General features: G+C 43.9%; 1 long non-coding RNA gene across 2 annotated transcripts in view; it reads left to right on the forward strand.

Moving 5' to 3' along the window:
* The window catches only part of LOC140621951 (uncharacterized), a 40,331-nt gene extending 16,528 nt beyond the window's left edge, over window positions 1-23,803 (forward strand). For both annotated transcript variants that reach the window (XR_012021693.1, XR_012021692.1), the window contains exons 3-4: window positions 15,838-15,992; window positions 16,552-23,803. This is a non-coding gene — a long non-coding RNA (uncharacterized lncRNA). The remainder of the gene's footprint in view (window positions 1-15,837; window positions 15,993-16,551) is intronic.
* The last annotated feature ends 434 nt before the right edge of the window (window positions 23,804-24,237 follow it).

Below are 24,237 nucleotides of genomic sequence, written 5' to 3' on the forward strand. Positions count from 1 at the left end.
GGGCCGTGAGATGGGCACGCGTGCTCTTGGCTCATCAGCTACTGTTCATCTCTTGAAGACCCCACGACAGTGAGCAACATCTTAGTTGCCGACCTTCCAACCAGGGGAATCTATGACCTAATGGTTTTCTTGTCTTTTTCTTGAGAAATAAGAGAATTAGATTTGTCCTGGGCTCCCTAATTACCCCTGTTTTTAAATTTTAAGTACATTAATTTTTTCTTCTCAGCCCCTTAAACAGCGTGTCTCAACCTTGGATGTAAGTTAGTACCACATGGGGTGCTGGGAAAATACCAATGACACCAGTTGGGACCAGGCCAACTGAACCAGAGTCTCAGGGGGCAAAGCTGAGCCTTTTGTCTCCTGGGTGGGGAGGCGGCTATTCCTGGTTTGTGTATTTGTGAGCTCCACCGGGGTTCTTATGGGAGCTCAGCTTGGGGACCACTGCACGTGTGATCATGCTTTCTCCCTGCCCTTGGGATTTACTGTCTGAGGCGTGATTCTCAGAGTGTGCTGCTCTGACCAGTGGCAACAAAGTCACCGGGGCAGGAAACACCAGTTCCAGGGCCCTGTAATAGCTCTGTGGACTCAGAAACTCTGGGGGTGGACCTAGTAATCTGCACTGTCATCCCTCCCAGGTGAGACTGGCATGGGCCGTATCCTGAGAGCACCTGTCCAAGGCACCAACTCTCCCTTCCCCGGAAGCAATTTAAACCTCCCAACTTTGGCTTCCTTCCACCAGGCGGGGGGGTCCATCTCGACATCCCAGCAGTGAGTGCCTTGCAATCACGTCAAGTACAAAACCCATGTCTCCCCTTTTTCTCTCTTCCTGTATTCCTCAGCATGATTCTGGACATCCAGGCTCAATATCTGAGTTTTCTGAGCTCTACCTTGTTACTCTTCCTGGCCACCAATTTGTGCTTCTCCTTCCTCATTGTGAGGAGGCCCGGCTTTCCTGGGACCATCACAGCCACTCCTCCCAAGGGAACTGGGACTCTGCCCTCCATGCCTTCCCTCACTGTCGTCACCTTTGCTGCTGCTCTTGGAAAAACCTCCCAGATCTCATCAAACCCTTCTGCCCTTAGGCACACCAGAAACAAACACAGCCATCAATTCACCAACATTAGCGCCAGATGCAACCCTTCCCCCCTCCATCGGGCTGGATGACACTCATCCCCACGGATTGCCCCACGGTCAGACCCTGGCGGCTGGGAGTGTGGATATTCTGCTGGTTTCCTGCCTCTGCCTCTCGTATCTCACTGCTGCTTCTGCTGGCATCACTTCACTGACTGCATAGACCCTACCCTCGGCCACCCTCAGGCTCAGCTAAACTTTGTCTCCTACCTACAAGTGTTGACACCCTTGTTGATCCTTTAGCATTCTCTTTTGCAGCATTTATAATGCTTGACATATTAAGACGAGCTCCACTTTTTACGGCAAACAGAACATAAACTCAGAAAATCTCCCTCCCTTTTTCACCAGAGCCTTATAGATGGATTAGGCATTGGGTCATTCCTGTTTTTTCCTCTTAGACTTCCCCTTACTTCCTTAGCCACCTGCTGGGGTGTCTGCTGCATACTTGAGTGTGCCTTACCACAGCTGCTCCAAACAAGACCCTCTTGATTTATCTAATTTCCTTTTTTTTTTTTTTTAAGATTTTATTATTTATTCCTGAGAGACAGAGAGAGAGAAACAGAGACACAGGCAGAGGGAGAAGCAGGCTCCCTGTGGGGAAGCTGATGTGAGACTCGATCCCTGGAACCCAGGATCACAACCCCAGTCAAAGGCAGACACTCAACCACTGAGCCCCCCAGGTGACCCAATTTCTCTAACTTTCTTGATGATCTTCCTACTCTCAGAGACCCCCAGTCAAAGGCAGACACTCAACCACTGAGCCCCCCAGGTGACCCAATTTCTCTAACTTTCTTGATGATCTTCCTACTCTCAGAGACCCAACCTGAATCCTTGGAGATCTTTTCACACTCTTCAGCCCCCATATCCATCATTTACTTAGACACGTTGATTCTTCTTGTTTTTTCTATGTGGTTTGCCTCTTTTTCTCTAGTCTTTATGCCATAAGTCTAGTAGATTCCCTTGTCATTTCATGCCTGTTAAATGTGTGGCAAACACAGGCTGGAACAGGTGTTTAAGGAAGAGATGCCCTTGTCTTGCTAGAATGTGTACTGACAGCTCTGCACGAGGGGGCTGTTAATTATGGATACCCTGACCCAAGCCTGGCTATCTCAGGATGCAGCTACTCGGGCAAGAGGAGCGGTCAGCATCATGGCCAGCTCCTGGTACCAGAGTCTTTCTGCTCACTTGACCATCAGGAGTGCTCCTACCAGCTTCCATCTTTACACCTGCTCGTGTGAGAAGCCAGTGTTGGTGTCTAGGAGACACACACTCAGTTCTCTTCCCACGGCAGCATTTGTGCATGGAGCTTCTGCAGCTCAGAAACCAGGGAGGTTCTGCAGCTCAGAAAGCCCCAGCAAGGCAAGAATGGGGAGCTAGCTCTGAGTCTCCACTCCAGCCTGTAGTCTTTGCTCTCTGATCATTTTTTCTCCAAGACTCTCTTTTGTTTTAAGGTACAAAGGGAATGCATAGTACTCCAATAACTTTGCTCAATAAATCCTCAATCTCTTTATTTTCCTGTAAATTGTTAACATTCTCCTTTATACTCTGGAGGCCCTTGAGTTCAGAGTCTCAGACCAGTTTGGGGCCATCACATATACTGTGCATCCTGGTTCACCATCCATCTTCAGGGTGTAGCATAACTGAGACATCGGGGCCTCAGCACTGGGGCCTCAGCTGAGACCAAAAAAAGCCTTATTTAATATCTGGCTACTCAGTTATAGCAAAATGTATATGATGCACCATAAAGAAATGAGTTCAAATACAGACCAAAGCTAACTCACTCCAGAACTAGTGAGGCCCAGCATTTCATTTGGCTCAGCTGCCTCTCCCCACAGAGGGCTGGCACCCAGTGCTTGCACCCAGTGCTTGCATCTGCTCACCAGCCATATCTCTTCCTTCCAGTGGCACCAATTTCTGGTGCGTGCGTGTGTGTGTGTGTGTTTGTGGGCACGCACAAGCACTTATACACTAGGCCAGGCATGTTTTCTCAGATTTTGCAAATTCCCTTGATCAATATTAAAATTAGAAAGGGGATTTTACCAATTGTTTCCAGGGCAGTTTTACTTCCTCTGTTAAGATTTTTGAAATATTCATTATCCGGGAATAGTTTTTCTCCCAGTTTGTAGTTCCCCAGAGCTTCTATTTTTAATTTATTTTAATTTAAACATCCCATGGCACACTGCTCTGCATTTTCTGTCTGATTATACTGCAGGGCTTGGGAGGGTCTCAGGGGAGCCAGAGGCTGGAATCTTCTTTTCCCAAAACCCCACTTCTTGGTTTTTAGATATCAAATAATTTTAGTTTGTCTCTGGGCAGATTGCCAGCTGCTGTGGATCTGTAGCTCAGGCCTTTGTCATACTCTGGGACATTTATTAGGCATTTTACCCAACACTTATAGCTCATATGCTTCTGACTTGAGTTATGTAAGTGTAATCCAGTGTGGTCAATATTGAGTGGAACAAAATTCCTTACTAAAATAAATTCAAATTAAATATTTCAATTTACTTATAGCTAACCATGCTTACCTAATTTGTTCATAGTAATAAACAGCTTTATTTAATTTTTTGAAGATTTTATTTACTTATTTGACAGAGACAGAGAATGAGAGAGCTCTAGAGAGAGCACAAGCAGGGGGAGTGGCAGATGGAGAGAGAAAAGCAGGCTCCTGGTGGAGCAGGGAGGTCCCATAGGGCTCAATCCCAGGACCCCTGGATCATGACCTGGGCCAAAGGCAGACACTTAGCTGACTGAGCCACCAAAGCACCCCAGTAATAAACAATTTTAAAACAAATTCTTCAAATGTAGAACAAGCATATGAGCACAACTTATGGGAATGATAGGAGATTGACTTCATCACATTGCAGGCAGTGGAGAGTGTGATGAGACACATGTCAGTGACACAGGCATTTTCTTCTTTTGCTGAGAGACTGACCAAGAATTGCATATGAAAAAGTGCAAAAAGAAAGTATTTATCAGAAAATTGACTGACAACACTTGAACTGTTTGCCATCAACATCTCTCCACACTATTATTTTTGTGAATTGAATTTAAGCCTTTTTTTTCCCAGGTGGTGTTGACATGGGTCACTGATTCTCTTGCTCTTTATGTGCACATAAACTCATTGATCTGTAAGTTTGTTTCTTTTACTTATTTTTTAAAAAGATTTTATTTATTTATTCTTGAAAGACACAGAGAGAAAAGCAGAGATGCAGGCAGAGGGAGAAGTAGGCTCCTTGCTGGGATCCCAATGTGGGACTCGATCCCAGGACCCCAGGATCATGTCCTGAGCCAAAGGCAGATGCTCCACCACTGAGCCACCCAGGCACCCAATTTGTTTCTTTTAAAACCAATCGCAGAATGCATTAATATCTCATTCATTGTGATCTCGTCAATTTCTGCCTATATTCATGTGGCTAAAACTTCTTTATACTTCATAAGTCATACAGTATCTTCTTTGTTACATTACTTTTGGCATTTCAGCAATAAATTGGAAGAGGCAAGGATTCGAATCCATAGCCTTATACATCTACTAGGGTATTTTAAAATTATTCCTTAAAGTTGTTCAGAAACCATTGGTGCTTTAGAACTGCCATGCATGGTGCACCTGGGTGGCTCAGTCGGCTAAGCATCGGCCTTCCGCTCATGTCATGATCCTGGGGTCCTGGGATGGAGCCCTGCATTGGGCTCCCTGCTCAGTGAGAGCCTGCTTCTCCCTCCCCTGCCACTCCCCCTGCTTGTGCTCTCTCTCTGTCTCTTGCTGTGTCTCTGTCTCTCTCTCAAATAAATCAATAAAATCTTTTAAAAAAAGAATTGCCATGAATGTGATAATGTTCAGATGATTGCATATAGCGATGGAAACATCACTTCAAGTCCTCTGACCCTCGATAGAGTAAGATGAAACATGAAAACTATTTGTACTTGCTTTGGGTTTTTAAAACTCAGAGTAATCTGTGGTTAGTTTACATCTAAGAACCCCAAACATCTTTTACAGAATCATTCTTTATCAAACCAACAAGAGATGAACATGGAGCAGGGATTGTTAATTCTCTCTTAAAATGTGGGGTCTTCATTGGCTGTGATGGCAGCTGCTTTGCCTTGGCCATTGGGCAATTCATCTGAACCTCCAATGGAGATTCTGTTTGCCCAGCTGTGCTTTCAATGTTTCCACCTAACCTCCCCCGGCCCCTCAACCAGTTGTAGCCTCTTGGGCTTTGTGCATACAATTGGTGTCTCCACAGCTTGTTAAGTGGTTACACTCTTTCACACACCACTACATGTGGAAACCAGGGTGGATTTCCAGCCCCTCAAGAGGAAAAGCTGGGGTTCCTCAGCAACAGCAGTCTTAAAACTTGAAACGTCATTTTGCAGGAGGGGAAAAAGCCTCCAAGCTCAGCAAAATGTTTTTAGGCAACAATTCCTGGGGTTTCAGAGGCAATCCCTCTATGATTTTCAGGAACTTAGCCTCTGCTGTTGGGTCCATGTGTGAATGGTGCGTATCAGCTCTTCCACTAACACCTTAGCCAAAGTTCTATTTTACTGGAGACCTCAAGCTTCTTTGTATTGTGTTTGAAGTGTACCTAAAAGTAAACGAGGGGCTGGTTTAGTATCAAGGGTAGAGATCCCTGTAGTATCTAGTTGGTGGATCCCACTCCCAGGGTCCTCACTGTCTGTGGATCTGGTTTCCGGGGTCCATCAGCATAGAATTCTATTCTGCATATGCTCACCCATGGCTAATTTCTGGCCATCAATCAAGATGAGTAATTAGAGAGAAAAACAATCTGAATCTTTGACCACAAAAGGAGTATTATTTGAATCCTAACCAATGAGTGTGGCAAGGTAAACCTCAATCTAAGTCCTACATAAATTATCACAGATCCTAAAATATTGGGATTTCCTTGTTTAAATTACATATATAGGAAAAATCAAGTAAGTATTCAAATCTGTTGTTAGTAAGGTAAATGTTAATACTATGTAGACTTCTTTAAAAATACATAAATAATGTTTGGCATGGACTGTCTGGAAAATCATTTCAAGACTAATAACACTGCAGGAAATACACTTCTTAGCTCATTCTAAGCAACAAACGTAACCTGAGTCTGTCCTTCAGCTGGTTGGGTTTGGTGGAGGTGTAAGCAGTTGCAAACAGAGAAGGCTCCTATGAGCACTTACCAGAAAAAAACTCATATTGGTTCAAAGCATTCCTTCTGGGCCATCTAGCCAAGCTCAGCCATGAAGTCTAGTAAGGTCTGGAAGGACACCCTCCATTACTGTTACAAGATGGTTTCCCTTCAATGAAAAATGAAAATGAGAGATTCAGTGGAAAATCTCGTTTAACCAATTATCAGAGCTTTAATTACTTGGTCTGTGAAGAATCTAACATCCTTCCTTTTCCCCTATCCCTTGTAACGGACAGAGTTAAAAGTGGGCAATAATGTATGTGGTTAATTCTGTGAAATAAATGTCAACAGGACATTATAATGAACTTCCATTTCTCCCAAATCCAAATAAGTTATACTTTGATTCTCCATTTGCTCAAACACACTCTCTGTCATGTAGATATATTATTAGTATTATCTATATAATTAAATATTTTAATTTTCTACAAGAAATAAATAAATGGACCCAACCTTGGACTATGCATGGCCATAGCAGAGGTAACAATTTGCAATGACCAGGAATGAAACTCATTCACACTGTCCTCACATCGATTGGTGTTGGGCCTGGTAATCACCCATTGTAACAGCTCCTTTATTTTGCTGTGAAAAGAGATTTACACATTTTTTTTGAGCCTGACACCCTGCAGGATTCCAGGCTCCCTCTTCTCGCGTTATTCCCCCGTTCCTTCTTTCCACAGACACTGTCTGTGTGTCAGGCAGAAGGCAGGGCAAGCAGAACCCTGGGAGGCTGTGTGAGCCACAGTTTGTGCTCAGAGGGCACAGGAGGGAACAATGTGATTCTGAATAAAATTAAGGAGGGCACTGAAGACAGGGAATTAATTTTGCCCATGATGGGGGACCCTGGATTTTTCAAGGGCCTTATATGTTTTGAATATCATAATTAACATTCCACCTATTAAGACAGTGCAGAGAACAGAGCAACCAGATGTGTTAAGAGACAGGCTCCCTCTGGAGCCAACATCCCATGAGATGGTGGTGAGGGCTCAGCTTCAGGATGGGGCATGAGCTCAGGTTTTGAAGAGATTTAAGCTAAAGTATTGAAATTTATTTTGAAGACAGTAGGGACATTTCACATTTCCAAGGAGGGAACTTTTAAGAACTGATCTGTGTTTTCAAAGGCAACTCCCAGAAGTTTGGGCATAAATTAAATGGAACGTGTCTGGAAGCTTCATTGTTTTCTCTTCTACATTCAAGTCTGTGGTCCAATTCAAGTTCATTTCTGTCTCTGCTGTGAGGTAGAGGCCAATATTCACTTTAAAAAAATTTTTTATTTATTTATTTATGATAGGCACACAGTGAGAGAGAGAGAGGCAGAGACACAGGCAGAGGGAGAAGCAGGCTCCATGCACCAGGAGCCCGACGTGGGACTCGATCCCAGGTCTCCAGGATCGCACCCTGGGTCAAAGGCAGGCGCTAAACTGCTGCGCCACCCAGGGATCCCTATTCACTTTTTTCTATAGAAATATTGGATTTATCAGGTGCTCCCTATGCAAATGTCATACTTTGCCTCTGATTGATAGTTATTTCTTCATCGCAAACCAGGTCACTCTATATGGTAGGTTGATGGCACAAAGATCCCAACTAATGGTCTCCCTGTATCCACTCCTTATAATTTTTACTTCTGTCCTATTTTGCTTTGGACACAGGCATATGACTTATTTTGACCAAGTGAGTGTGAGTACTGACCTGCAAAGTACATGTGAATCTCCAAGGGTGCTCTTGCATGATTACACAGGCTCTCTTTTCAATCTCTGAATTTACTATGGTAACATGGGCAGGGGGTATAGGGTTGTCAGGGACCCATGGCTGAGATCCCGGTCATGTTGGCTATCCTTGCTGAAGCCATTGTAGACTGACAAACAGCCAGCTGACCCTCAACACATGAAACAGCTCAGACTCCAAGGCACTGACCAGAAACCCAGCTGAAATCAGTAAATCTCTCCAGCTGACCACTGACATATGAACAATAGTAAATCTGCATTGTTTTACAGCATCACATGTTAGGATAGTTTGCAAAACCTCTTGTTCATGACTACGGGTAACTATTGCAGAAATTGCTGGGTCGAAGCAAGTACTGCGATAACAAAAATCTAAAGTTCTTGCCATCCTTTGGGACTAAGTGGAGAAGAAGATTAGAAAAATGCAATGGAGTTTCTTAGGAGGCTGGAGTCATGGTGGCCCATGACATTTAGCAGTGGAACAATTTTTAAAACCATCATACGTGGTGACTTGAGCTAGCAGATGTACTGAATAAATGTTTGGATTGGACAATTATATTTTGAGGCAGAACGCTGAACATTCAGCTGGCTCCTATTAGCTCTGTAATGAGCTATGGCAAGAACTGGGCATTTTACAAGCAGAACTTAGAGGAAATATGGACACATTAGAATTTTCAGGATTGGGATGTAAAATTCTCATCTCCAGCATTTCCAGTAGATAGAAGTCTCAACGCAGTGCATCTACTCGTCTAGATAAAGGGTTCTACAGGCCATAGAAGATCAATCAAAATCAACATGGATATAACACTATCATTGTATTCCTGAATTCACAATTCATATTCAAGTTGTACTAGTTTTCCCAATGATGTTCATCATCACTACTCTTCTTTTTTATACTGGAGGATCTAGTTCAGAGTCCCACATTGCACTGAATTGTGGGGATGGATATTTAAACTCCCTTTAATCCAGAAAATACACTCCATCTTCCTTTATCTTCTGTCATCTTGACATTAAAAATTCAGCTGTTATTTTGTAGAATTTGGGTTTGTTGCATACTTCCCTGTGATTGAATTCAGGTACACCTTTTGTACTAAAGAAGTAATGTTTCCTTCTCAGGGCACCATTTTTGTAGGCGCATAATGTCAGTTTTTCCCATTATTGGAGATGTTAATTTAGAGTACCTGGCTAAGGTTGTGTTAGGGTCACCCATTGTAAAGCTATTATTCTGTTTATAATTAACAAATAATTTTGAGTCTATGTACATATTTATTATTTATTGAACCTCCACTCATCAGTTTTTGCATCCACTGAAGAATCCTGCTTGAATCTATTACTGCATTAATGGCATTGCATTTTCTTTACCATGCGTAATGCCATCAGGGCTGTTGGTCACATGTAAATCAATTCTAGATAGTTTAAACAGGAAAAAAAAAAAAGTTGAAACAGAGTAGAGACACTCAGAGAGTGACCCGCAAAGACTCTCAACATCCTTTGAGATGTTGCAGTGAAGAGCAGTGCTCATATGCACAGCATGGTTGTTCCAGGGGGAAGGCCCACTGCCCACCACAGACAGCTCTGCTTGTGCTCCGCACGATGCCACGGCTGGGCCTAGGCAGGGGCATCTTCCCTCACAGTATTGGAAGCCACAAAGCATCTACTTTTTAGATTCTTTAGTTTCTGAAGAGAAGCCTTATTCATGCTTGTTCTAATATGCTGATTGGTGGAGACAGTGCGTATACGGTAGCTGAGGGTGAGTCTGGGAAGAGAGTTCTGGTTTCTTTCCTGTGGGGGTAGGGCACTGACTCACAAAATGAGGGATCCACCAACCCCTGGAAAGGAATGCTCGCAAGACTGTTTTTAAATGATTAACTTTAACAGCCATATGTTTCCTTCCTTTCTCTCTTGTTTATTTTTTTTAAATTATTAATTTCTACCAGTTTGAAACAGTGTCCTCACTCTTGTTTTCTTTCTTTAATGTTATCCATGCTTTTAAAATATGATTCACCCTACATGTTTGTAACACTGTTTGGATTTATTTAAGATCTTTCATCTCCTTCTACAAAAGGTCAAGGAGCATGGTGTGCTTTAGCTACCCACTCACACCCTCTCGGCCTGCTTGTGTAGTCTAGAATTTTCAACTGAGCCCTCTCAACACAAAAATCAGATTTGGCGACAGAGTTATAGTTACTTGGGTCTTTGCAGAGCTAGCCTTTTTAAGTCCTCTCCATGCCTCTGGGTGTACTTTCCTCCTTTTTATAATAAACAGTCTCTTTTTTAAATGTAGAATGTTGCTGGGATGCTTGGGTTGCTCAGCGGTTGAGCATCTGTCTTTGGCTCAGGTTGTGATCCTGGGGTCCTGGGATTGAGTCCTGCATGGGTTCCCCTCAGGGAGCCTGCTTTTCCCTCTGCCTGTGTCTCTGCCTCTCTCTCTGTCTCTCATGAGTAAATAAATTAAAAAAAAATTTTTTGAAATAAATAAATGTAGAATATTGCTAACCTGTCCTAGAATTTTGAGACTGAATGTCGTTATCACATCATGAATTTCAGTGTTCAGGGATCAGCACATGATTCCAGGTTGGTCTGTTTTTCCCCCTCAGAATTTCCACTACTTTCCCACTGCTTTGTCAAATTTACCAAGGAGAAGTCTGCTATTACTCCAGCGGGTATTCTTTCTATTTAAAAAAAAATATTCTTTCCCCTTTTGCTCTTTTGTTTTCTGTTCTAAATTTCATTGTTTTTAGGTGGATTTGTCTTTTTTCAACTTGCCCCGAACCCAGATGGAATTTCCTATGGAAGGTGCTGGGTACTTACCAGGTAGAAAACTGTACAAGCCATCACCTCGTGGACACCTGTTCCTCTGTTCTTTCCTTTCACCTTGCAGTCTCTCAGAGTCTCTTCCGGGCTGTGTGGTTTTCCTTATCTTTTCTCAAATCCCTTCTTGCTGAACTCCTTGGCAATTGTCTGGGTTGCTCAACTCTATTCTTCCTGCTCCATCTCCAGTCTGACTGTCTTAACTTTGGTATTTCCTCTCCAACAATGGCTAAGAGACATTCTTTCACTCATTAATTCACATGTTCATGTATTTATACATGTTTTGAACACGAATTTATTGAGGATCTATCAGCACTGCACCCTCTGTGTTAGGGGTGACAATTCCACATTTTCATGAAGTCATAAAGTGGACCTTTTTTTTTCTTAAATATTTTTATAAGCTTAGTTTAAGGTAAGAAAAATCTGGTTACTAATAATGTAAGTCTCAGGCTATCAGTCTCAAAAAAAATCACTAGTTAAAATCCCAGAAATTGGCTCCCAGTAGGAGAAAAGGAGAATTTTTTCTCTGACATTTTATTCCCTGTGGGTGGGAATCTGATGCTTTCCTTCTGTGGGTCACATGCTCACACTTGTCCCATTAACTATCCCGCCTGGAAAGATTCAGGCCACACTTAAATGTCTTTTTATTCTCCAATTCCTACATAACAAATAATCAATATTCTCTTTTGATAGTGGTGGTGATTAACTCACACAAAACTCTACTTGTGTCTTTCCTCCCCCTCCTTCCCTTCTCCTTCCCTCCCTCTCCCCTTCCTCCTGACATTTCTTCCTTCCTTCCTTCCTTCCTTCCTTCCTTCCTTCCTTCCTTCCAGCCTCCCTCCCTCCCTCCCTCCCTCCCTCCCTCCCTCCCTCCCTCCCTGTCTTCCTCCCTTCCTTCCTTCCATCCTGCCTGCCTGCCTTCTAGGCCTTCAGACTCCTCAGAGCAGCAGATGCAGGGACAGATTTTCAGCACAGCAGAGCACACTATTGCATCAGGGCAGATGTGGTATTTGAGGAGATAAGCTATAAGACCTCTTGGTGTGTCAAGGGGACTCTGAAGAGGAGGTGAGGGAGGTGAGGTTTGAATAGAAGCTTTAAGGAAGACATTTGGGGGAGGGGCCATAAGAGAGAGCATGTGGTGGCAGCGTCCTAGCATGAGCAGCCATCAGAGAGGAGAAAAACACAGCTTCAAAGCTAGTTCTTCCTTTGATTGGCAAATATCTAATAAGTCACGTAACCATTAGTCTCAGTCCCCCATTTGCAACATGGGTTAGCAACACCTGCCTCAACAGAGCTGCTGAGAGCAGTAAACCAGATAATGCCCTCAAAGACCTTGGCTCGGTGCCTGGGTGAGGGGGCCCGCTCCAGGCCTGGGGCCGCCCTGACTGCTGTGCGCTGGGGGATGGCCAGCTGCCAGCATCCTTCCTTTTCTCCCCCAAGCCACTAACACACGGCTGACTGTATTAGCCTTGCTGAGGTGGTGAGTTCATTGCAATAATGGCATGCCCCCGCCTCCAGCACTGGGCACTCTGTTGTGATGGCTGAGTGCTTCTTCTCTGGGAAACTGGGGCCTTGGCCGCCCACAGCCATGGTCAGCTCTGCGCACCAGGTGCTTCTGCTCAGCTCCCTGCTGGGCCCAATGAAGCAGGGGAGCAGGGTGCAGGAATCACTGGTCAGATGACCCCCTCCCCACCGGAGGCAGAGCACATGCCCTGCGGGCCTGCCCACAAGGCCACCCAGGGCCAGTGCTCCCTGTGGGAGGGAGTGGAGGAAGCCCAAGGTCAGCCCAGCTCCAGGCACAGGCCTGATCCAGAATAAACCTGCTGAGGCTGCACGTGTGCCAGTGAATCTCGGTGCCTAAGGAAGGGCGACACTGCTCCTCCACCTGCCACAGGTTATCCTGGTGGCAGGAAACAACCTGCAGTGGTCAGGTGGTCATGATGACTAACTATCACTCTGTCAATCCATCTGTCCATCCAGTGGAACTTGGCTTTGGCATTGCAGCCAATGGAAAATGGAGTGACTTAGAACAAGCAGAAACCAAGGGCTTCATACAATCTGAACCCACTTTATTACAGTTCCACCCTTGATGTTGGAGAATGCTGACATTATTTTATTGGGTTTCTTATTTAGGGTGAGATGGGAGCTGCTACTCCTTGTATAGAATCCCTTTTCCTCATTCTGAGATCAGGCTGCCAGAGAAGTTTGATCCAGGAGGGAAACTCCTGGGAGCGTACGAGGGTGGAAGAAACCACCTACATTAAATCCTTGAGGAACTGCTCTTCTTGGGGCAGGGACTGCCCTCCGGGATCCACAGCCTCTGAGCCCCAACCACGTCCTATTCCATTGGCCCTAAACAGAAACTAGAGAGGATGAGGAGAGTCCTGCCAGGGGTTTTCTTTCCTTCAGAAAAGTATTAATCTGGGGATGTATTCTTGCTTCTTTGTTTGTTTTCTTTTCTAAGATTTTATTTATTTATTCATGAGAGACACCGAGAGAGACAGAAACACAGGCAAAGGGAGAAGCAGGATCCCTGTGGGGATCCCGATGCAGGACTTGATTCCAGAACCCCAGGATCATACTCTGAACCACCTAGGCATCCCTGGGGATGTATTCTTAAAAAGCAAATACTCATGAGGCACCTGGGTGGCATAGTTGTTTGAGCATCTGACTCTGGATCTCAGCTCAGGTCTTGATCTCTGAGTGGTGAGTTCAAGCCCTACAATTGGTTCTGCACTAAGTATGGTGCCTACTTAAAAAAAAAAAAAGTGCAGACACTCAGTCCATCTTTCTCCTACCAATTGCTAATACTTATGGTGTACTTGCTTGTTGGGCCACCTTGACAGGGGGGTCTGGAGCCCACCCACCATCCTGCCATTGCTGTCTGAAAGGGATGTTGGTAAAGGTGGCAGGTGTTAAAACTCTGGGAGAGGAACTTCAACAGTAAAAAAAATGAATAATAAAAAATATTTCTAGCCTAAGATTCCCTTTTCTTGACTAAGTAAAATGTTCACATATGGTAGAAGTAGGAACAAAAGAGCATTTGCTGTCACTAAAAGAAACCCTCGCTGTCTGCATAGGATAAGGGACTTTATCTGTTCATGGTGAAGTGAATAAAGCTTGGGAAAAATTATCAAGGTTGGATAAAAGAAACAGGTCTGTGTGTCACTGCCAATTGTCCACATCATGTGGACATGATGTGGACACATCATGTCCGGGATCTGAATATAAAGTAGTGAGGACAGCAAAGTGACTATGTGCCTGGGGGCAGCACTCTGATTCTCTAGCACCTGCCAGTATGACCACCACTGGCTGAGCATACCTATGGAGCACTTGAAATTGGCCTAACCTGAATGGAAATGTGCTCTAAGTGAAAAATAAATACTGGATTTCAGTGGTTTGGTATAAAAAGAGAATGTAAAATATCTCACTTAACTTTACGTTTATTTTGATCAGTGCTGTGCTAGGAGTTGAGAGTCTGGATCAATGGGCGTTCGGACCAAGCGCAGGAGGAAGGTGGACCAGCTACCTGGATGGAGCTTGCAGGGGAGGGGAGGTGGAAAGACCCTAAGAACAGACCGCTGGGGAACAGGAGCTGTGGTATTGGAATGACATCCTCTTCTTCTGACTGGGAAGGATTTTTAATACATATCATACAGATTTTTTTTTGATAAGCTAAGTTTGAGCAGTTGGCTGAACATACACCTTGGTGTGGATCAGAGTTGTGATGTACAGCCCCAGTCTAATAATGCTCGTCCCCCAGGGGTCACTTATCTAGCAGAGATGTGGGGAGACCCAGTCCAACCTCCTCAAGAGAGCAAGAGCAATGAGATAGAAAGACCACAGATGATTTATACTCAGTGTGAACAACATGATGTTACACTGAACATCATAGCAAGTTGAGAATGAGTAGCACCAACTAGGGGTTTTGCCCACATTTGGCTTATGGACTCAGGCTGAGCTGGGAGGAAATGGGGAAGCCCTTTGGAGAAGAACATGCTGATGAGGTAGGTGATCAGTACAGGAGTGATCAGGGTACAACTCAGCACTTGGAGCCCAAGTGGTGCTGGAGGCTAGATGACAACTGAGGCATGGGGAGTCTGAAGGAGCGGCTGCTAGGACAGACCCCCTGGTGATGTTGCCCCCTGGACAGACTGGGGCAACATCAACATCCTGGGTGGGACAACACCTCGTGGGATGGTGACACACGAAGTAAGACAGCCGGGTGTTTGTGTCCAGCAGGGTTCTAGGTGGTGAGCGGTGTTAGCATGAGGCCCAGCCAGCCCAGGTCTGGGGAAACTAGGCTACGTACACACTCACACCCACAACAGATTCCGTGGGGTTTTCTTGTCATTCCCACTCTCTGACTAGATGCCTCCTCAAAACCACTTCGAGTGCCCATTATGCCCCATGGTCGTCTAGGATTTCCCAAGTGGCCACTTTCCACTGCGATAGGCAGAGGCATCTGACACAGTGTCTCAGGCACTTGGCACCCCGGGTTGGCGTGCCCCCTGCACACAAAGCCGACCTCTTGGGCCGCTGCTCCCAGGTGTGCAGGACGGCATCCCTGCTTTGCTCTTCAAGAAACCCTCTCTATCCTTCTAGCTACTGTAGGAAAAATCTCTTTATGTGACATATATGTGGCCGCACAGATTCCACAGCCCGAGTTTTCCTGCCCAGATTAATAAATGGGATCCAGTTATCTCTTTTTTAAGGGCTGTCTTTTATAAATGCCATCTATCTTCTAAACCTGCCATATCATTTTGTACATTTTTTTTTCCCATTTAGGTAAGTTGAAGTCCTGGAATGTATTAATCCGATTTAACAGATTGTGTGTGTGTGTGTGTGTATTTATTTATTTATTTATTTATTTATTTCCTAGCTACCAAGTATGTCCAAATTGTGTATTGAAGCTTAGAATGAGGAATGTAAATGTTTTCTGACATTTTGTAATTTAAAAGTTTCCTTTCGACTCAATAAACATAAAACTATCCTTCTAGCAAGATACCTACGACTAAAGCTGGGAGACATTTCTGTAATCATCTTGCCTGTGGAAGTTGGACAGTTCCTTGGCAGACGAGGGAGGTTCACCTACAAAGGACGTATGAGAACCTTTAGGGAAAAGATACCTCCAAAGCAATTATGGATTTGAGAGGTAGGGATTGTCCTTTCAACAATTGGCTCTGGGCAGGACTGAAAAGGATCTGGGGGAGGCATGCCCAGTCCCCTTTCACCCCTTCTACAGGGATCAGGTTTGGGTACCTGACAAAGGAGCCCAGGGTGGGGGTTGGGGGGGGGTGGAGGGCAGGGCTAGGGGAGGGGACAGCCTCTTTGCAAAGTTTTCCAAAACCTTTGAATCAATTCCCCTTCTGTTTTCAGGTCCCTGAGATTTGCAGACACAAAACAAAGGGATGGAAAAGATAGGTTTACAGGGCAAAACAAAAGTGGATTTCAGAGAAATAGAGCCAGATACAATTAGACCAAGGACATGTGCCCATGTTAGTGGTTCTCAAGCTCTCGTCTCTTCTCCATCCTGAAACCCAAACAGATTACCCTCCAGTGTTAGTGAAAATTGGAAAAAATTGGAATATGCCAAAAAATTGGAAAATAATCTGGTTCTTAGTCAGGACTGAAAAAAACCTATTAAAATTTGGACAGTTCTTTTTAAATTCATGGCAATGTTTTTGTTTTGTTGTTTTGTTTTGTTTTAACAGGAGAAGGAGCTGCCAATGATTGCCGGAGCTGAGCATGTGGCGAGTGTCAAGCCCAAGTGTCCAGTGAAGCTGAATTCTTATGTAAAGATCAGAAGTTGCTGGTGTGCAGCAGGACTTGCCTTGGTTTCCCAAACTCACAGAAAAGCTGCTTCAGAGAAAGCCCTTGCCCCTGAAGCACGAGAAGACAGCTCTCCACTAAAACTTCTACTTTGGGCCCAAGACTTAGAAGAAACCCATTAGATCATCAAGGTCCTGTTGACTGAGAAGCGTCGATCAGAGCACATCCTCACCTGGATGTTCCCGTGTGAGACGTGAAGCTGCCAGCAGACAGAAGACATAGAGGCTGGAGCCAGGGGTTATCATCGAGGGCATGTGGGGCCCCAAGCATAAAACCAAGCGGAAATTTCGCTGTTGAATAACCTGGTTTTTCTGTAGGATGGGGCCCAGACTACTGTGTTTATCAACTTGTGGCCTCCAGCTTCTGGAAGCTCATGTCCTCATGTTGGAAACAAAGACAGAGCAGACAAGCTGTCTGCATGTTGCCAGGCACTTCTGACGAATTTTTTTTTAATTATTTATTTATTTTTAGAGAGAGAGAGAGAGAGCCTGCACGAGGAGGGGGCGGGCAGAGGGAGAGGGAGAGAGAATCTCAAGCAGACTCCAAGCTGAGCTCAGGGCCCGACACGGGGCTCAATCCCAGGACCCTGAGATCATGACCTGAGCTAAAACCACAAGTCAGATGCTCAACCAACCGAGCCACCCAGGTGCCCCAGGAATTTTTGTTTCAAGTGTCCTATATCATGACCTAACGGGCGAGCTCCAGCTGAGGGTGGGCTGCCAACACAGGAGTCTCGGCCTTCTGGAAGACAGGAAAAAGAAGAAAATGATCCAAGGCCAGATTCATGGCCTGAGTTGAGATGGGAAGGGGAGGATGGTGTCCTCTGAGCAGACAGCAGAACAGTCGCTGTGAGGCCAGCTCACACCTGCTCCCTGTGCCCTTGCCTGGAATTCCTACTCACCACAGCTACATGAGGACTGATGGTGTAGACAGGGGGACGGCGGGCCTGAGGGAGGATCAAGTGTCCCTAGCTGTTGGCAGAAAACCTGCCCCTGCCTCTCTGAGTCAGCCTGGTGCACCCCTCCCGGCTCTCCCACCCAGGCGGACACCAGCCTCATCCTCTGACTGCGGGCCCCCCATGCTCCCCACGGGAGTGCTCAGCTCACCCCAAGGGCTTGGCCGGGACCCTCCCCAGGGATTTACTCTGCTTCCAACCCTGATGGCTTGGATCAAAAGCACCTCTACATCCTGTGTGCAGAGGTGCAGGCAGGGGGTGCAAATGTTGATTGATGGCAAGCAGCACTAGTGCCCACTGCAGTGTTGGGAAGGGGTGCTCCACATGCCCTCATCGTCCTCCCTGTCTGAGCCTGGCAGGGGAGCCCTCACTACTGCTGCTTCAGAGCCTAGGTAACCCTGGTTCGGCTATTACTTGGAGGATTTGTCCAAGGCAGACGCTCAACCCCTGAGCCACCCAGGAGTCCCTGGGGATTTGTGATGGTTTAAGGAGAGGAGTCAAGGGGGGTGGTTGCTCAGTGATATCAGCTGCCCTCCCACTACCTCAGCGGAGCCCCACGTGGCACATTGTGGCTGCCCCCCGGCCATACAGAGGGGGCTGGGTCCTATCCTGTAGGATCCCCCTCCTCTTCCTGGGGCTTAGCAACCACCTGTGTGGGTGTGAATCACCCAAGCTCCTCGAGCAGATTGTTGAAAACTTTATCACATGATCCTTAAGCAAAAGAAATGGGTGAATGGAAAAACAGAGAGAAAAAGATAAAAAGATGTGTCTCTATTAACAGAAGCACATGCACAAATGTGTGTGTGTGTATATAGACACATCCACACATCCTTGATCCTTGGCTTGGCTGGTTAGATGGAGGATGAGGGGTTGATTGATGAAGTCTATACAGAATCTTCCACTGGTACCTTTGGCTGTCCTCAGAAACTCTGAGAGCTCAAGTAAATGTTGCCAATACCATTGCTGTCGTGTGGGCCGTGCCTTTTCCTGTATTCTTTCAAAGATGCAGGACTCTAATAACACAGCGGACCTATCTCTCTAAATTCTAAATTCCGGGAGAGAATGAAACTGAGCACAGGATCACTGAACCACGTTCCAGAAAGGAGAGTGACCCTATTAAAAGATATCAAAAATATTCTTGTGAAGGACTCCAGTTGCTTATATACACGGGCACCTAAGCAGCTACTAATGAACTGCAGAGGGTATGCTAGATAAGGGGACAGTGAAATAAAATGTTGCTGTTTGAACATAAGTATATTTTTAGCAGGTTCTAAAATAGTTACCCACCATATTTTAAATTCCTAGCTAATCTTCACTAAATATTTGGACTATTTAAAGTTTAAAATGTTTCTTTTGAAATTTACACACTTACATACACATCTAAAGCTGTGTGTCTATCAGACGTGCTGTGTATGAGTGTGTATAAGGTAACGGTCACTTTGAATGTATAGAAATGGCACAGAGCGAAGCTGGGGTGGTGGAGGCAGAGACATTTCGTTAGTATAAATGCTGCTCTGGAACCCTGCTTGGCAGGATCCCAATAAGGCAAAGAGATCCTGGTTGTCTCCGAAGCAGAATGCATCCTGCTGTTTTGCTGTCTTGGATTACAAGAATCCCTGGGCGATAGACAAATTTAGAATGCATTTGTAAACTAAAATTCATTGTAGGAAACAAATTGGTCCTCACTGAACTTTCCCAGTGGGCATATTTCTCTTGAAGTATGGGAATTCATAATTACATTCTTTTATAGACTGGTCACTTTTCTCAAGAGTGTTTGAAGTTCAAGCTGAGAACCCTGGATTATCCAATTTTCCATCCACATTGTGGGATTCTATAATAATTCCTTAGAAATCTATTCCCCAAGCTTCGTTTTGTCAGTTCAACCAAGGTCTGAGTATAAATCCCATGAAGACAATTCAGAGATCAGCCACTTAGTGGGTTTAAAGTATTCGGAGTTTTTAAGTGAGGTGACAAGACTAATTTCAAAAATTTTTTTGAAAAAAGTCGATCCCATCAATTTATCATTAATATCAGGGGAGATCCGTACTCCCCAACCCTACACATTGTTAGGTTTTACCTACACTCCTTCTATATTCCAGAGGAGGCTGTGCACTTTAAAGTAAGAGCAGATGCCTTTCTGGATGAGAACCTGAGTCCATGAAACCCTCCGTTCTATTGCCAACAAGAAGGCCCAGGGACGCTCCAAGAAATGGCCCAGTTGTTTGACCTGACACTGAGGTGCACTAAGGTGCATTTACAAAACTGTTCTTCATTATTTCACCCAAACCATTTTTTACTTTCTTGAACTTCTTTTTTTAAATTTTAATTCCAGTATGGTTAACATACAGTTATATTAGTTTCAGGCGTACAGTGACTCAACAATTCTATACATGACCCAGTGCTCATTATGATGAGTGTACTCTTCATCCCCTTCACCTGTTTCCCCCATCCCCCCACCCTCCCTATGCCAATCATAGGTTTGTTCTCTAGAGTTAAGAGTGTGGTTTTCTTTTGGTTTGTCTCTCTCTCTTTTTTTCCCTTTATTTTTTTTTTCTTAAGTTCCACATATGAATGAAATCATATGGCAACTTTTTGACAGGCTTATTTTGCTTAGCATTATATCTTCCAGGTCCATTAATATTGTTGCAAATGACAAGATTTAATTCCTTTTTATGGCTAAGTAATATTTCCTCCTGTATATATACCACATCTTCTTTCTCCATTCATCAGTCAATGGATGCTTGGGCTGCTTCCGTAACTTGGCTATTGTAGATCGTGCTGCAATAAACACAGGGACGCATGTATTCTTTTGAATTAGTGTGTTTGTGCTCCTTGGATACTTAGTGATATGATTACTGGGTCATAGGGTTGCTCTATTTTTAATTTTTTGAGGACCCTCCATACTGTTTTCCACAGTAGCCTTACCATTTTGCATTCCCACCAATAGTGCATGAGAGTTCCCTTTCTCCACATCCTTCAAACATGTGTTGTTTCTTGTGTCGTTTTCACCATTCTGACAGGTGTGAGGTGATATTTCATTATAGTTTTTATTTGGATTCCCCTGTTGCTTAGTGATGCTGAACAACTTTCATGTGTTGGCAGGCCATCTATATGTCTTCTTTGGAGAAATGTCTATTCATGTCTTCTACCCATTTTTAACTGATTGTTTTTTTGGCGTTGAGTTGTAGAAGTTCTTTATATATTTTGGATACTAACCCTTTATCAGATATGTCATTTGTAAATATCTTCTTCCATTCAGCAGGTTGTCTTTTTTACTGTAAGGTCTTAGGGCTATGAGCTGTGTAATTCTATCCCACTCTGTGAAGTAATACTTCTTTTTTTTTTTTTGTTCTAAACCTGCCTAACTCAAGTTTAAAATTTCTTTATAACAATTACATACAATTAAAAAATTACACCCATTTCTGTCCTTTTATTCTTTTATAGCTCATCTATTCTCAAAAATAATTTGAGATGACAAGTGCCTGGCTTTCAGCAGATCACATACTTGTCTCCATTTTGTCATTGGAGTAAAACTCCTGTATCTCATTTTCATTATAATACAAGTCAGAGAAAGACCCGTGAGTTCCTTCCTGTCTTGAGACTACAGTTAACCCTCAAATAGCATGAGGGTTGGTATGCTGACCCTCAACCCTCACATAGTCAAAAGTCTGTGTCTAACTTTTGACTTTCCAAAAAGTAAACTACTGGTAGCTTACTGTTGATCAGAAGCCTTGCAGGTAACATAAAGAATTGATTAACACATATTTTATATATTCATATATATTATGTGCTGTATTCTTACAATCAAGTGCGAGAAAAGAAAATATTATTAAGGAAACCATGAGAGAAAATACATTTACAGTCCTAAACTGTAATTTATTGAATTTTGTATTGTATTTTATTGTATTTATTGAAAAAATCCACATGTAAGTGGACCCCTGCAGTTCAAACCTGTGTTCTTCAGCAGTCACCTCTATTAGCCTATTAGCCTCTTAAACTTTTCTGCTAAAATAGGCACCATTGGATGAGTTATAACAATTCTTTACAGCATACATTGGAAATAAAAGCATAACACATTTTTATAACTGGATTTAACTAAAAATTTGGCTGAAATCCACAGAACTATAAAAGTTTTGGTCCTCACTACAGTGTATTTTGCTGGTGACAGACCAGGCAGTGGCTGACCACCTGCTGGACCTGGGCCTAAGGTTGGAAGCCACAGAAATCCTCCCTGGCAGTGCTCCTTTGCCTCTCCTTTCGTCATTATTCTGTTTATTGTTTATTCCCTCAGGCTGCAATGTAAACCACAGGGAATAAGGGTTCCTCCCTTCTGTTCCCTGTGGTTTCTGGTGGCTGGTTAGCTCCTGGCACATGTTAGGTACACACTGGTTGAATGAGCTACCATTATGTTAACTTACTTAATCCTCCAACTCCCCTTCATGAATGTCCTGGTGTTGGCCCCATTTTATAGATGAGGAAATGGAGGTGTAAGAAGCATTTTGACTTCACTGAAGTCCCACAGCCAGGAAGCCACCACACTGGAATCTGAACCCATGCAGTCAGATGTCCAGACGCCTGCTCTTAAGCATTTTGGCACAATGCCTGTGCTTCCTTAAGAACTGAGTGTCCAGGGGACTGTGACCAACAAACCTCTTGCTCTCACTGGTATAGCAGCCCAGTATGAGAGGCAGATATTAAGGCCACAACCATACCAACATCTCTATGTTGAGAGCCCTATGATCAACTCACTGGAAACCTTCTTTTGGCTGGAAGCATTCTGTATTCCACTTTGTCTACCCTCTGCAGAAATATCTCTATGAAGGTTTTCACTGATCCCCTTGAATTCCTGTCAGCTAGAGTAGCCACAAGGGTCAGGGGCAGGTCTTAGAAAAAAAGATCCTAGTAGTAGCATTTTATGAAAAATTAAGAATATAAAACCCCAGAAAAAGTGACGTGTGATTCATTCATATTCTGTTGCTGCCATAACCAATTATAACAAATTCTGTGACCTAAAGCAGCTCAAGTGTATTGCAAAATAGTTCTGTTAATCAGACACATGTTTTGCTGGGTTAAAATGAAGGTGTCAGCAGGGATGATTCTTTTCTCCAGACTCCAGTGGAAAATCCATTTCCTTGCCTTTTCTAGTGTCCAAAAGTGGCTCACATCCTTGGTACATGGCCCCATTCCCCACATTCAAAGCCAGACAAGTCATACTTCATTGACTCTGCTTCCCTCGCCACACCTGTTTCTCTGGCTTTACCTGAGAAAAGTGTTTTGCTTTTAATGATACAAGTCATCAGATTAGGTTTACTGGGATATTCCGGGATAATCTCCGATCTCAGCATCCTGAATTTTAACTACATCTGCAAAGTCTCTTTTGCATGTAAGGTGACATCTTCATGGGTTCTGGGAATTAAGATACACACATCTTTTGGGATGACTATTCTGACCACAACAATAACACATGGTTATACGTTAGAGTTACTGCCAGCCAGGAAATTAAAATGGCCCCCAAGGCTTCAGGTTGAAGAATGCTAGATAGTGGGGCAGCTGATTAACTGGGAGTGTGCTGATTTTTCCTCCAGACAATTTCACATGTTAGGATTCCTTTCCATTCCAACCACCAAAGCTCAGATCAGTGATCTGCTGGGTAGACTGAGGCTCCACCTTTCAAAGCCTCTGGAACCTGCATTTTCTGGCCTCTCCAATCTTAAAGCCACATTTGGCTATTGCGAATCTAAGGTCTAAACACACCTTTTGTCCTCACATGGAAAACTTTAATGGCCCTTCAATGCCCAAAGGAGGAAGTTATTTATTCCTCAAAGAGATCCTCAAACCTTTGGGAGTGGAATTAAATCATGTGAAACTTTCATTTGTTTGGCATTTGGTTTAAAGCAGGTGCTAACTAGCCACGAGCAGGTTAACATAATCACTTCATAAGTTGGACGTGAGAACTGGAGGGGTTGGGAGGGGGAACATTAACAGATGTATGATGCATTTTGGGTAGCTTATGCTATTTTAAATAATTCTTTGAAATGTTATTCTAAGCTTAATAATGAGAAGTCAGCCTCTGTCTTGACTATATTTTCTCAATTATTTGGCATTTGGAACAAATGCTTCATTTTACATTACATTGCACTTGCTTAATTCAATTCAATAAACATTTTAAAACTTCTAAAAAAATAAAGCAGGTGCTATTTCATTTTTGTTGTTTTTTTTAAGAATTTATTTATTTATTTGAGGGGGAGAGGGACAGAAAGCATGAACCTGGGGAGGGGCAGAGGGAGAGAGAGAATCTTAAGCAGACTCTCTGCTGAGTGGGGCTCTAGTTCATGATCCTGAGATCATGACCTGAGCAGAAACCAAGAGTAAGACTCTTAACCAACTGAGCCGCCCAGGTTTCCCCATGGTGTGTATTCTTATAATCGAGCAAGCCATAGGTACTTTTAACATCTTAAGTTTTATAACGACTTATACATTTTAATTTTGTATATTGGGTTAGGCTATAGCTTTCTTCCATGTGATTTTCTTTGTTGGTGTTGAACAAGATTCTATTCTGTAAAAATGCATTAACATTGCTGAGCTCAAAAGGAGATTTATTACTTTCACTACC

The sequence above is a fragment of the Canis lupus genome, chromosome 31 (genome assembly GCF_048164855.1).
Source record: "Canis lupus baileyi chromosome 31, mCanLup2.hap1, whole genome shotgun sequence".
Lineage (NCBI taxonomy): Eukaryota > Metazoa > Chordata > Mammalia > Carnivora > Canidae > Canis > Canis lupus.